Source organism: Castor canadensis, chromosome 4 (genome assembly GCF_047511655.1).
Source record: "Castor canadensis chromosome 4, mCasCan1.hap1v2, whole genome shotgun sequence".
NCBI lineage: Eukaryota > Metazoa > Chordata > Mammalia > Rodentia > Castoridae > Castor > Castor canadensis.
Window position 1 is genome coordinate 144,821,779 of NC_133389.1, and position 13,630 is coordinate 144,835,408.

General features: G+C 32.2%; 1 non-coding gene across 1 annotated transcript; it reads right to left on the bottom strand.

The window, feature by feature from the left end:
- Positions 1–950: 950 nt before the first annotated feature.
- Positions 951–1,023, bottom strand: Trnap-agg (transfer RNA proline (anticodon AGG)). The gene has a single exon. It is a non-coding gene; the product is annotated as a tRNA-Pro (tRNA).
- Positions 1,024–13,630: the final 12,607 nt, after the last annotated feature.

The window sequence follows — 13,630 nt, forward strand, 5'->3', positions numbered from 1 at the left end:
TGTATCCCAAGTTTCCAGAAATAATGAATATTAGTTGACCCAGCTAATTTGACAAAGTACCAAATTTTCAAAGAGCACAAATAATACATTTTTAAGGTAAAGGAGGATAAACTAACCAAGTAGTTTTGTAGCATAATTTATTACCTTGAATTTAGGATTCAATTTAACCAAGAAAGATTTGAAAAAGAAAAGTTACACTAAGAATTGTTATGGCATGGAAATTACTTTAATACTCTGTGTGATTACTCTATATGATCTGTGAATATATGTCCTTCATTTTCCAAACCACATAGAATCATGGACTATTCAAAAAGATTGAGCCCTAACATGATATATAGACTCTGAGTGATAATGATATTTCAATGTATATGTAACAAATCTAACAAACTACTCACTCTGGTGGAGGGTGTTCAAAATTAGTCATGGCATATATCTACAAGAGAAGTGGATATATGAGATCACTGTATCTTTCACTCAATTTTGCTGTGATCTTAAAACGTCCCTAAAAGTCTATAAAACTAGTAGGAGGGCTGGTGGTGTGGTTCAAGTCATAGAGTGCCTACTTTACAAGTACAAATTCCTGAGTTCAAACCCCAATATTATGAAAAAAAATGGTAGAAGAAAATAAGAGTAAACAGACACACAAACATGAAAAAATATTTTAAATCCAACATCCATCTAGACACAAACATGAAAAAATATCTTAAATCCCAACATCTATACAGGTATTTTTCACAAACATTTTAGAATTCAAATTGCCAAAAGGTTGTCTTATATTTAGAGTGTATTTGATTGATGTATTACTACTAACAGTATTAGAATTGAAAATGACATTAGAAAAATTAATTCAAGCTTGCAGTGTTGATATATACAGATCATGTTAGCTTGCATATTTAAACTCAATGCTGTGAAAGACAAGACTTAGTTCTGTTCGTTTCTTTGGGGTTTTTTGGTGGTGCTGGGGTTTGAACTCCAGGCCTCATGCTTCCTAGGCAGGCACTCTACCACTTGAGCCACTCTACCAGCTCTCAGACTTTAATTCTTGCAAAGTAACATAAGCAGTATCTTTTCCAAAAATAAGCTCTGCTCTTTTAAAATTAGGAGCTGGTATCAGTGGGAATGGGTGAAGGAGAGTGAATATGGTGGATATATTTTGTATCCATATATAAAAATAGAAAAATGAAACCTGTCCATATTACTTTAAGAAGTGAGTGAGGAGAGAAGAGAGAATGATGAAGAGGGTAAATCTAAGATGTATTTTAATCACATCTGTAAATATTACAGCGTATCCCCCTGTATAACTATTATATAATAATAAAAAATAAAAGATTTGTTCAGCAATTGAAAGTACCTATAGAAATGAAAAAACAATAAAATCAATATTTTCCTATAATTGTAATTATTCTACCATGTTTATGTTGACTTACATGAGTCCTCAAAAGCATGAGCACTTGACTTACTTACATTTATTAAACCCAGATATTAATATAAATACACATGATCAGGACAGCTGTAAAAGTCTTATGCTTAGATCCCTCTTCAAGAAGAACTGCTACAGGAAAGAGAGCTGATTGGAAAACTCTACTTGAAGATTCCTTGAATTCACCACCATGTTAACCTCAGGCAATTCTTTCCCAGGCTGTTCTATCCAGTGACTATGCATATCAGAAATTTCTAGGGAGGATCCATTTCAACCCAACATGGCACTTCTTAGGTGGGCAGCTTTGCTGCAAGACTCTTCGTCAGTCTGGAGGAGCACTTATCAATCTGGGTTATTATCTGAGGCTTTTCCTCCTTTCCACATCTTGTTCTCTTACATTTACCTTCCGTAGATATACCTTTTTAAATAAATCTTTCCTGTCTGATACTTAGAGGATTCCAATTAACACTATGGAATTGTCTGAGAAATACATGCATTCTTAGTTTTTATCTTTTTCTTCCTGTATTTGGAATTTTCTAGTAATGATCCATACTTTAGTTCTAGGCATGCCATCCTGTGTGCAATAATTATATATACTCAGAATATACTCAGAATATACTCAGAATATTGCTCAGAATATACTCAGAATATACTCAGAATATTGCTGAATGTCCATTTTAAGATACATGATATGTGAACATTTTACTTTTAAAGATGAGTCTTTTAAATACTATAAAATTTATGCTTACATTAAATATTAAAATAAACATAGAAAATATATGATGTAATTAAAAAGCATGAATTATAAGTGAAAATCAATCTATTAACTACTATGGCAATTTAATGTTGAGTCTTTTTTGTAAGTGACATTGAAAAGGTTATGTGAACAAATATCACAAAAATGATTCTGTCATTTGTAAATAGGATTTAATTTTCTATATATGTAAGCATGTTTATAAAATATATGTAATTGGTTACAATAGATTGTTCTTAATATTCATTTTAAATTTCCCTATTTTCTATTTGAGCAGTTATTTTACACAGAATAGTTGTATATAGCACATTACATCTATACATATTAAATAAATTTGACCTAATAGTGTAATTCAGAAGGTCATATTTGTGTCTTATGATATTTTTAACAGTACTAAAGGAACATTATAAACACATATTTCTTAGATTTTTCTATTACAAATCACTATGGTAAGTGACAATGACCAATATCCACTTTTGATCTGATATAATGGATACCCCTGAATTTCCTTGCCATTAACCCAATAACTTTAATTTTTCAATGCTATGAGACCTCAACAAAAATGACTGTGCAAGACACACCCAGTAGGTTAAAATAGTGTGTCAACACCTTGTCCAAAAGTGAAAGAGACCCTGCAACATGAATGGATATGCACATATCATTAAATATCAGAAAAATAAAGCAAACAGTACAGGTATAGATCTGCGTATTTTAAAAGCTTATTGATTGTTACATACTTGAAAATTCTTGAAAGAATAGATCATCAATGTTCTACAAATATACAAGAATAATAACAGATATGCTAATTAGCTTGATCATGGTGATTATTTCACAATGGATGAATATATCATAGCATTTCATGGTACACCATAAAAATGTACCATTTTGTTAATTACTCATATACCTCAATAGTGCTGCAAAAATCTGTTTTATCTAATAATACCTAATATTTATTGCATACATACATATATGTATACACATATATACCTATACACACATAGATTTTTAGAGATTGACATGATTTCTCATAATAGAGAGTTCTTATAAAACTCACAGTTTGTCTCCAAATGGCATTTCTTCAAACTGAATATCTGGGGTTAAACTTTCTTAGTATTCCTTTCCTGGGAAAAGAATTTTTATTTTATATTTTATTTTTGTTTTAACTCTCATTTCTGAATGAAATGTAAATTTACAAAGGTTTAGGGTTCTAGTTTAATAGTTATTTTCTCCCAGCACTTTAGGATGTTCTTGCAATGTCTACGTGAGTAAAAATGCTTTTCTTTTATTCTGCCCTTTTGACCTGACAACATTTAAGATTACTTTAGATGCTTTTCAGATTGACTGCAATATGCATGTCCTTGGGGTTATTTATTTTATGCCTCTGGTACTAATTCTGATTGTTGAGTAAGAGAATACAGCTCTTTTGATTCTAGAAAATTATCAGGCACAGAGTTTCCATATACTACCTCTCCACCATCTTTTAAACCTCCTATTTTCAATCTCTAATGCAAAATACACTGTGTCATTTTATCAGTCTTTTATCTGTTCCTTTATGTTTTCTCTCATCATTTTACACTTGAAATTATTTTTTCTGAAGAATCACCTTAATAGTAGTTTGTATTGTTTCAACTCTATGTAACTCTTTACTGCAGGTATCTATAAATGTAATGTATATGCATTTTGCTTTATTGTTTCATTTTTAAAATATTTATTATTTTTGAAATTTCCTTTTTTATGCACAATTCTATTCTTGTCTTATCATTTTTCTTGATTTCCGTTAGTATTCTGAATGCCATTAATTTAAAATTTTTATATTTGAACAATTATCTAATTATTTTTCTTCTTTTTTGGGGGGAGGGAGGTGAAGGAAGCCAAGAAATCTTATTAGGGACTGGAACCAAATTTTGAGACTAGATATTCTTTTTAAAATTTTTATTACTGTATATTAGTTCTTTTTCCATACATGTATACATGCAGCAATATGCCTCAATCAAATTCACCCCCTTTCACTCCCGCTCATCCACTTCCCCTTCCTTAAAACAATTTCAACAGGTTTCATTGTTCATGTCCCCTTCATCGTCTTCTGCCCTTCCCCCTTCTGCTGGTACCCACCCCCAAACAGAACCTGTTTAACACTCTCTTCTGTACATTTAATTCATTTTCAAAAAGCTACTTATAGTGTGTGCATTTTGGAGTGTGCCGTCATTTGGGTTCCTTGTTGCTGAATTTCCCTGCAGGTGATTCTCCTTTTCTTCTGCACTATTGTTGTGTCAAAGAAGCATCTGTGTTGATTAATAGTTAGAGGTTCCCTTGTCCTGTAGAAAGAATAAATGCTGACATTACATCCACACTACATAGGTCTATCTCCCCTTTTAATAGTATTAGGTCAGGAGTAAGATGCTAGTTCTTTCTCTGAGCTGGTAGGGTTGTCTTGATCTCCAAGTACAGTACAAAATGGCAGTCTTTTGTGAGTCTACTTTCTTTGTTCAGTAAAATCTTGCGCTAGGTAAACAGAAAGTACATGGTTGTGATTTCCTTTCCTTGCTGAAAATTAAAGGTCCATTTTCAGCTAACAAAGATCAAAGCTATCCCTAGTGCTCTGGTAAGGTTAAACAAGCACATTCTTTGTTGTTACTGTTTATTTATATAAAACTGATAATTTTCATTTTCTTGTTTCTAGTCTAGGAAAGTGGGAGTTTCTTTGTCCTCTATTAATTTCATCCAGCATTTTTGTGTCTTCGAAGTAAGTTAAATTTAGTAATCTACATTGATCAAATGCTTTACATTTATTTTTAATTGTGTTTGCCTTTTTTCAAACTTGGGAAGTGATATTCATGAATATTGGGATTTTACCTGCTTCTCAGGTAAATACGCACACACATACACACACATGCACACACACATATATACTTCTTTATCCACATATACCATATATATGGATAAACAAAACCTTCTTATTTATAAATGTTTTATTACACATGAAGTGAACATTACTAAAAATTTATATATTTCAAGTAAAATTAAAACTTCTACAATGTTACTAAAGATGTGTACCATCCAGATGGTTTTAGAGAGGCAAATACTTTGAAAAAATCATAATGCAGAAAAATCTTTAATAACTACAATGATATGAGAGAAAAATAGACAACATATCACATTGAAATATACCATGATACAATCTTTTAAATTTACTTACTATATAAAATAGAGAAACACAACGCTATACAGTGTTTTCTGGAAAGGACATTGAAGAAAAAACAGTCATGAGAAAGTTTAATGAATCATTTTTACCCTATTTCAAATGCCAGCAATTGTTGTGATATTGCTTTTCAATTTTAGGACACTTAAAAGGATATAACTGTGAATTCATAAATTCCTGGAATGGAACTGCTACTGAATGTTTGAGAAATGTGCTTCAAGTGAATTGGTTCTGGGCCTAAAACTATCTACATGAATACAGGAAAGAACAAACTAAACTTCTTCATATTATTGTGTTTTGTAAACAACGTTTGTGATCATGTACCGTCATCCAAGTTTATGAAGTCTAGTATAATAATTGTTTGTACAAATAGCAATGCAAACAATCAAGAAGATACTAGAGTTCACTGCACAGTGAAGTTCTGTAAAAGTGCTATAGGTAATTTTTCTAAGGACTCTTACCTATGAAATGCATACATATATTTTATTTCTTTTTGTTAAGGCAAATTGTTACACATACTGTGTTTCAAATATTTGACTCAAGAATCTTAAATTGTCAATCTACATAATAACTGCAATTCTAATAAAAATTAAAAATTGGTAATAGTAATCAATTAATTTTAACACTTTCAAGATTACTTGGGAACAATATGCTTATAATAGGAAGGAGTAGCTCAAGTTCGCCTGTTGAAACTAAAAACGAAAACATATAAAGCCTTATTTTTACAATATAGCAAATTTGTTGTTTACACTCTGTTATTAATGTTCTGAACCCAATTCTTTTCAGATGTCAGATCATTACACATGTTGTTTAAACAGCAATGACAGTGTACAAGATAACTAAAACATATATATGCATATAACATATACATATTGTGTATATATATGTATAAATAAACACAGTGTTTTTGTATCACTACTTGGACTTTGAGAGGGATATTAACAGACTATAATGTATCCTGTTCTCATAGACTCAAAGACAGTAGCCGTCCTATAAATTAAGCAAAGATGAAAGACAGTCGAAATAATCAATGTTGCTTCAAAAATGAAGAAGAATTTCTCCTCGCAACACACCTTAGGTAGACGGGTGAAGGTTGAGGTAATTATTTTCAAATAACTATCCTAAGTATGTTTTTAGATTTTATGAATCAGCTTTTAAAATGAGTACAAACTAGGAGCATCTAAATAATTATTCTGTCAATAATGGAAACATAATGGAATTCTATCAATAATTCTTAGGGACAATATTCTTATCTTTCATGCTTTACTTCTCTACAGTGTTTGTTGAATTACTCTCAGAATTATGCAAAGGTGAAAATGTTTACCTAGATCAGGGAAGGATAGATGGATTGCCCCTAATTGGTTATGTTCTAATATAGACTCAATGATCACTTGGCAAATTTGCATCTGAGAAAACCTAATTGGAAGAGCTGTAAAACAATATAGTTTATAGATTATATTTTGAACTCAGAACTCCATAAAGTTATATAGTTAAATGACAGTCTTTTGCATTGTAGGTATATGTCTAATTTTCTATAAGTTTTTAAAACTTGTGACAGTTCTTTTCAGGACTGCTTTTAATTCTAGATAATCTACAAACATGGTAAGTGCTTGGGCTTTTCATTTGTATCACATATATTGCTTCAAAAAAGTGGACAGTGTATATTATAATTTCTTAAGCAAAGCGAAAGAAGTATATTATAGGTTGAATTATTAGCTTTGAAATTTCATACAATATCAAGTTAGAGTAGTAGTTTTAGTGTAGAGTTAGAATGTGATGCCACTGAAGAGTTTAAAATGAGGTCTAAACACACTTAAAGCTGTGCTACCTGAGTTCTGATGTGTTTTGTTTTCTAAGGTTTTCATATTTTTTGTCATATACTAAAATATCTTATTTTTCATATTTTATTGTCTTTGGAAAACTTTTAAGAGCCCTTCCTTAATTTTTGGAGGTTAATTTAACAAAGTTTCTAGAGTTAAGCAAAGCTTTAGGTGTCTGCAAGTCTCAGTCTTCTATACGTGAAATTAGAGTTGTAGTACATCATTCATTGTTCTGAGGAATAATCGTGTGTCTGTGAATGTTCAATATTGTACAATATGCTTAAAATTTCACTCAATATTTAACTAGCTTTTGAGTTCAGATTTACATTGATGGAATTCACAAATACAGTAATACAGACCAGTGTAAGTTGCTTATCAGTATGTGGGAAACAGAATCTCTCCTGAGACCGTGGTTGGCACATAAGAGCCCAAATTTATCCAAAAAGCAGTGAGGTAATCTGCTGTGAGATTAACTATGTACACTTTGCCCTATAATTCTGATCATGTGACTACTTCACCTAATCTTCTAAGAAAGCCTGAATTAGAGAGGTTATTGAAATGTGGAAGAAATGAGTTTGAGGGTGCCTAGGTCTTCATCATTGAAAAGTCAGACACAGAAGAAATGCTAAATGAGAACAATAGAGTAAAATTCAGTAATCTTGAACTAAATCTCAATAATTTTCAATATCAAAATACTATCAAATTTTATATATAGAATCATATCTATGTCAACCTTACTTTGTTAATTATCTATAGAGAGGCCTGTCTTCAGTGAAGAAGAATGAAAGATATAAAAATAAAAGCTGGACCTTGAAAGAACAAAGCAGATAGTGAAATAGATTTTAATATTTAGATTACAAATGAAAATAAATTGAGTTAAATTTGAAGGTTAATGATGTCACATTAGTATAGAAGTGACAAGTCTTAAAAAGTAGATTTCTGTTTTCAGTCATTACCAAATAACATGAATATGAGTTAGCAGCTTTATATAAACAACTAAGTAAAATCACAGATTTCATGTACTGCATATCAATTAATATATGATATTTATCACTGAGAAAGGAGAGGAACGTTATATAACTCCAAACATTGTGACAGATTACTACCTAAAGAGAGTAATGAAGCTACAAGTAAGGATTGTGAACTCAGTTTGACATATAATAGTGTCCCTGAGTTCAGAAGATAAAGCTGGGACTACAAAGAGGCCACCACAGCTAAAATTTACAGAAGAGAGGAGAAACAGATAAGAGATGCACAGAAGGAAGCTTAGGAAATTGGCTATGTTCCCATAGAATTCCAGTTGAATAATAACCAATGTGTGTGTGTGATATGACTACCCAGTGCTAGGAAGGAATTGACTGAAGAGATTGGAATCGAAACGAAGAAAATAGGAAAAAACTTCCCAAAGCTCACACACACACAGCTAGGAATAATGTGCTTGACCATGAGCTTCATGACACTCTTAGTGTCTACAAATGTTACCATAATATAATATGTAAGCATGAACATTAGTATCAGGTCAGCTATTTTAATTATGTTCTATATGTTTATATTGCACGCATTATAAAGACAAGGAAAATTTTTTTTAAAAAAAAGTAGGATAAAATAAAAAATTCCTAGAGGTAAAATTACAATGTTTGAGATGAAAATGAAATTTCCAGTATCAAATGATACTGGAAATGAAAAAAATGAGTGGACTTGAAGACATAACAGGGAATTATCAAGAATAAGTAGCTTGAAAGAAGAATTTAAAATAAACAATGAAGAGACCTAGGAAACAACTGCAAAAGCTCTAATAAATATTCGGTTGCTGCTTTAAGGACAGGAAAATAAGAGGAGTATTTAAACTAAATAAGAGGAGTATTTAAACTACCTGAAGAAATAATAGATCCCTGTCTTATACCCACTACATACCAAAATCAAGTCACAATGAGTTAAACACTTAAATGTAAGAATGACATTCATCACAGAGATTGAAAAATCTACCCTAAAGATCATCTGGAAACACAAGAGACTGTGAATACCCAAGGCAATACTCAGCAAAAAGAGCAATGCTGGAGGTATCACAATACCCGACTTCAAACTATATTACAAAGCAATAGCAATAAAAATACCATGGAACTGGCACAAAAACAGATATGAAGACCACTGAAAGAGAATAGAGGACCTGGATATGAATCCACACAGCTATGCCTTATTTTTAACAAAAGAGCCAAAAAATATACGATGAAGTGTAGACAGCCTCTTCAACAAATGTTGCTGGGAAAAGTGGTTATCTGCCTGCAGAAAACTGAAACTAGATCCATGTCTATTACCCTGAACTAGTCTAGTATCAACACAAAGTAGATCAAAGACCTTAATACCAGACCTGAACATCTGAAGTTAGTACAGAAAAGAGCAGGGAATACTTTGGAAACAATAGGTATAGGAAAAGACTCCTCGATAGAACCCCAGCAGCTCAGCAGCTAAGAGAAAGAATGGACAAATGGGACTACATGAAATGAAAAAGCTTCTGTACAACAAAAGAAATTGTCTCTAAGCTGAAGAGACTACCCAAAGAGTGGGAAAAAAATATTTGCTGGCTATACATCATACAATGTACTGATAAGTAAAATATACAGGGAGCTCAATGAACCAATAAAGAAGTGGGCAACTGAACTAAACAGAACTTTTTCAAGGGAAGTAATCCAAATGGCCAAAAACCACATGAAAAAATGCTCACCGTCTCTGGCTATAAAGGAAATGCAAATCAAAACCACACTAAGATTTCACCTCACCCCTGTTAGAATAGCCATCATCAAAAACACCACCAACAGCAGGTACTGGTGAGGATGTAGGGAAAAAGGAACCCTGGTTCCTTTTTACATTCCCTGGTGGGAATGTAAAAGCTACTACAACTGCTTTGGAAAAAAATATGGAGGTTTCTTAAAAAAGTAAACAAAAATCTGCCATATGATCCAGCAATCCCACTCCTAGGGAAATACCCAAAGGAATGTGATTCAGGTTACTCCAGAGGTACCTACACACCCATGTTTATTACAGCACTATTCACAATAGCCAAGTTATGGAAACAGCCAAGATGTCCTACAACGATGAGTGGATAAAGAATATGTATATTTTTACACAATGGAATTTTACTCAGCCATGAAGAAGAATGAAATCTTGTCATTCCTATATAAATGGATAGAACTGGAGAACATCATCTTAAGCGATGTTAGCCAGGCTCAGAAGGCCAAAAACCGTATGTTCTTCCTCATATAAGACATTAAACCTAAAACAAATACAGTAATGTTATTGGACATGGGTCACAATCTAAAGGGAGAACACCAACTAGATTATAACCACACTGGAAATATTTTTTAAAATCATTTCAGAAATAAAGACTTTCTTAAACATTCAGAACCTAAAAAAAAATGTCACAGACATTTCACTACAAGAAGGGCATGGAAGCTATTTCATAAAGCAGGAAAATGATTTCAGCTTAATCTGTATAAAAGTCTGATAATCACAGAAATGGTAAATAAGTAGATTAGTATAAATATTTGTCTCAGTTAAGAGCTCTTGGCAAAAGAATTTTTTATTTTAGAAAAAAATTTTAAAGTGTAGTTTGGAGTTTGAATAAAAAATGTGACACTAATATAGTAGGTATAAAAAGGGAAATAGAACTATGATTTTGTAGTGTAAGGGTCCTACATGTGAGGTTGTATGATAACACTTGAGGGGACACTTTATGCTTTAAGGATTTTAATGTATACCCTAAAGCAACTAAGAAAAACTTCAATTAATGAGTGATACCTGGTATTTCACAAAATGTTTTGAAACCAAAAAACCCCACATTTTCCCTTGAAGCAAATAATGAACAAAAGAGAAATGTGCAAATATATTATTTGAAATAAAGCTGAGTACATATGCTACAATTTGAATCTTAAATGTACTACAAGGACCATGTGCTAAAGGCACGGTCCCTAGATTAGTACTGTTGTTAGATGGGTTCTTGTGGGAATTCTTAACATCATTAGGTTTGTGGTCTTGGAGGGGAGAGTGGGACCCTACCCCTTCATCTTCCTCATTTTCTTCCTACCCATGCAGTGAAATTTTATTTAAAAAATTCATGGGTAGGAAAATAAAATAACTTCTCAGGAAAACAAATCTGTGGTGATGAAGAGACTGTTTTGTTGGAAGATTAGGCAAGAGTTTGACTGTAACACTCTTTTCTAAGAGTTCTTCAGGCATTTGGTGGCTCTTTATAGTTCTATGAAGCAACTCCTATACATTTAAAGAATACTGTGTCACAGACATCTATCTGCCAGAATTATCCATAATTAAGTCTAGAGAAGGATGGTCTGTTAAAAACTTATGGGTGTGATTTTATGACATGGAGCTAACCATCATGTAGCACTGTTATACTCCTGTTTTTTGCTATAAGAGAGTGATAATGGGAATCTCTTTCCAAGGAAAATGAGACATGGGGAGAAGCAAGTCTATCTGTTGCTTAGATCCAAACTAAGCCAAATCTAGTTAGTTTAAGTTACTTCAATCTAAACTGAAGGCAGGTGAAAAAGAAGAAAGCACTTCTGCCCAGCACTGAATATAAACTCTGTATTTTATGCAATGTTGATCAAACAATGTCTTCCAGGCATAACAATTAAAATCAACATTTTTATGTTTTTCTTAAGACAGGATAATCAACACGGAAATGTATCAGCGTCATTTGAATGATTAATGAGGTTCTAACATCTCTAACACATTACATGTATTTATTACTTGTCATATATAGTACAGATTTACTAGCTTTCACTTTAGTACTAATTTTTCATTGCATATCTAGCCACTCGCAGTTAAATATTCATGACACACATGGTTAGTAATTATAAATCAATAAGTAATAGCCTGCATAATACCTTCAAATTTCATTATATTAATTAGCAAATTACAGCTAGACTATTCCAAAGAAGAGAATGACAATTTAAAAGTAAGATCATATTGACAGGAGAAGAAGGACCCAGGAAAAATCATATTTCTTAAGACTTTGGACATTATTATAATTATTTTCCCATTCCCTTGATCAAACATTTTATTTTCCACATGGGTTCAATATGATTGAGAATTTACTGGTTAATTTGAGATTGTCAAAGTATATATTTCCTTAAACTATAAAAAGCTCTCATTTTGGTTAGTCCAACTTACTAACTGGAAACAAGTGCAGTGTGAAACGTTTGAACTAAAATCAACATTGATTGCCTGTTGCTGATAAATAATATCTTACTAACCTCCATCACTCTGAATGGCTTTCTTTTTCTCCTTTGCAAATAAAACAGCTAAGGATACTTACTGTCGCACACCCCTTGCCTGCAAGAGGTCAACAGATAAATGAAGATGGTCAAAGAAATGCCACCAGCCATGTGCCAGACTAGCAAGATTCCAGATTTAGGTTATGTTTATGTGACATTTATCTAATAAGCAAGGCCAAGCAGAATGATAAATGCTTTTCACTATGTCTGTGCAGAAATGGGTTTATAAACAAGTACCTGCCATAAATCACAAAAACCGTCTGTCAGAAGTAACTACAGACTAGATGCATCTTTATAATTACTCAGGACAACGTGTGTCCTGCTTTCATAGCTTCTACTCTGCTTTTTGATTGACTATTTTTCTGGCTTGAAGAATGAATTATTTCTATGCTTTGAGGGTAACATCTTGACTTTTGCAGGAATACCCAGGAGTATGTATGGGTGTGATGGTAAGATGCTCAATGATAAAATGTCACAGATGCACCTGTCACCTTATCTCTAATTTTCCAGCTCTTTTTTTAATCACTATGTATAAATATTTCCTTTAAAACAGCATTTGCAGATTCACATGCCCACAGAAAGTTTGTAACTTTTAACTTTGAAAAGAAAATGGTTCAAAGATACCATTTAATACCTTTTTCCAAGGTAGTGCAAACAGGGTTTATTGGAAGCTTTAACAATATACAGAATAATAGAACAAATGAATGTTTAATAATTGAATAATGCTGAAAGGGTCAAAATGTTTCCTTTGAAAAGTATATTATGTTGAAAAGTAGCATATCAAATTCTAGAAATTTTCAATCCACAGTATAATCAACCTTTAAGGTATGGCCTGAGTGCAAGAAAATACCTCATTCATAATAGACATATACAGCAAAAGAGTATAAGAAGAAAGAGTTCAAGAACAGGGACATAAAAGAAGACTGAATTTGGCTTTCTTTAAAAATGTATTTGCATTTCCCCCTGTGGCTACAATACTTAATTGGTGCACAATTTCTCTAATAGTGTTCCTTCACATTAGTTTACCAAAGAGCTTTGCAGAATAGAAAGTGCAGACCCAAACAATAAACGTCTCAACACTTGGGTCAGCCCATTTAATTTTCCTTTCAAATCCAATTGTTCACATGCTGTGCTTATTAAATACAA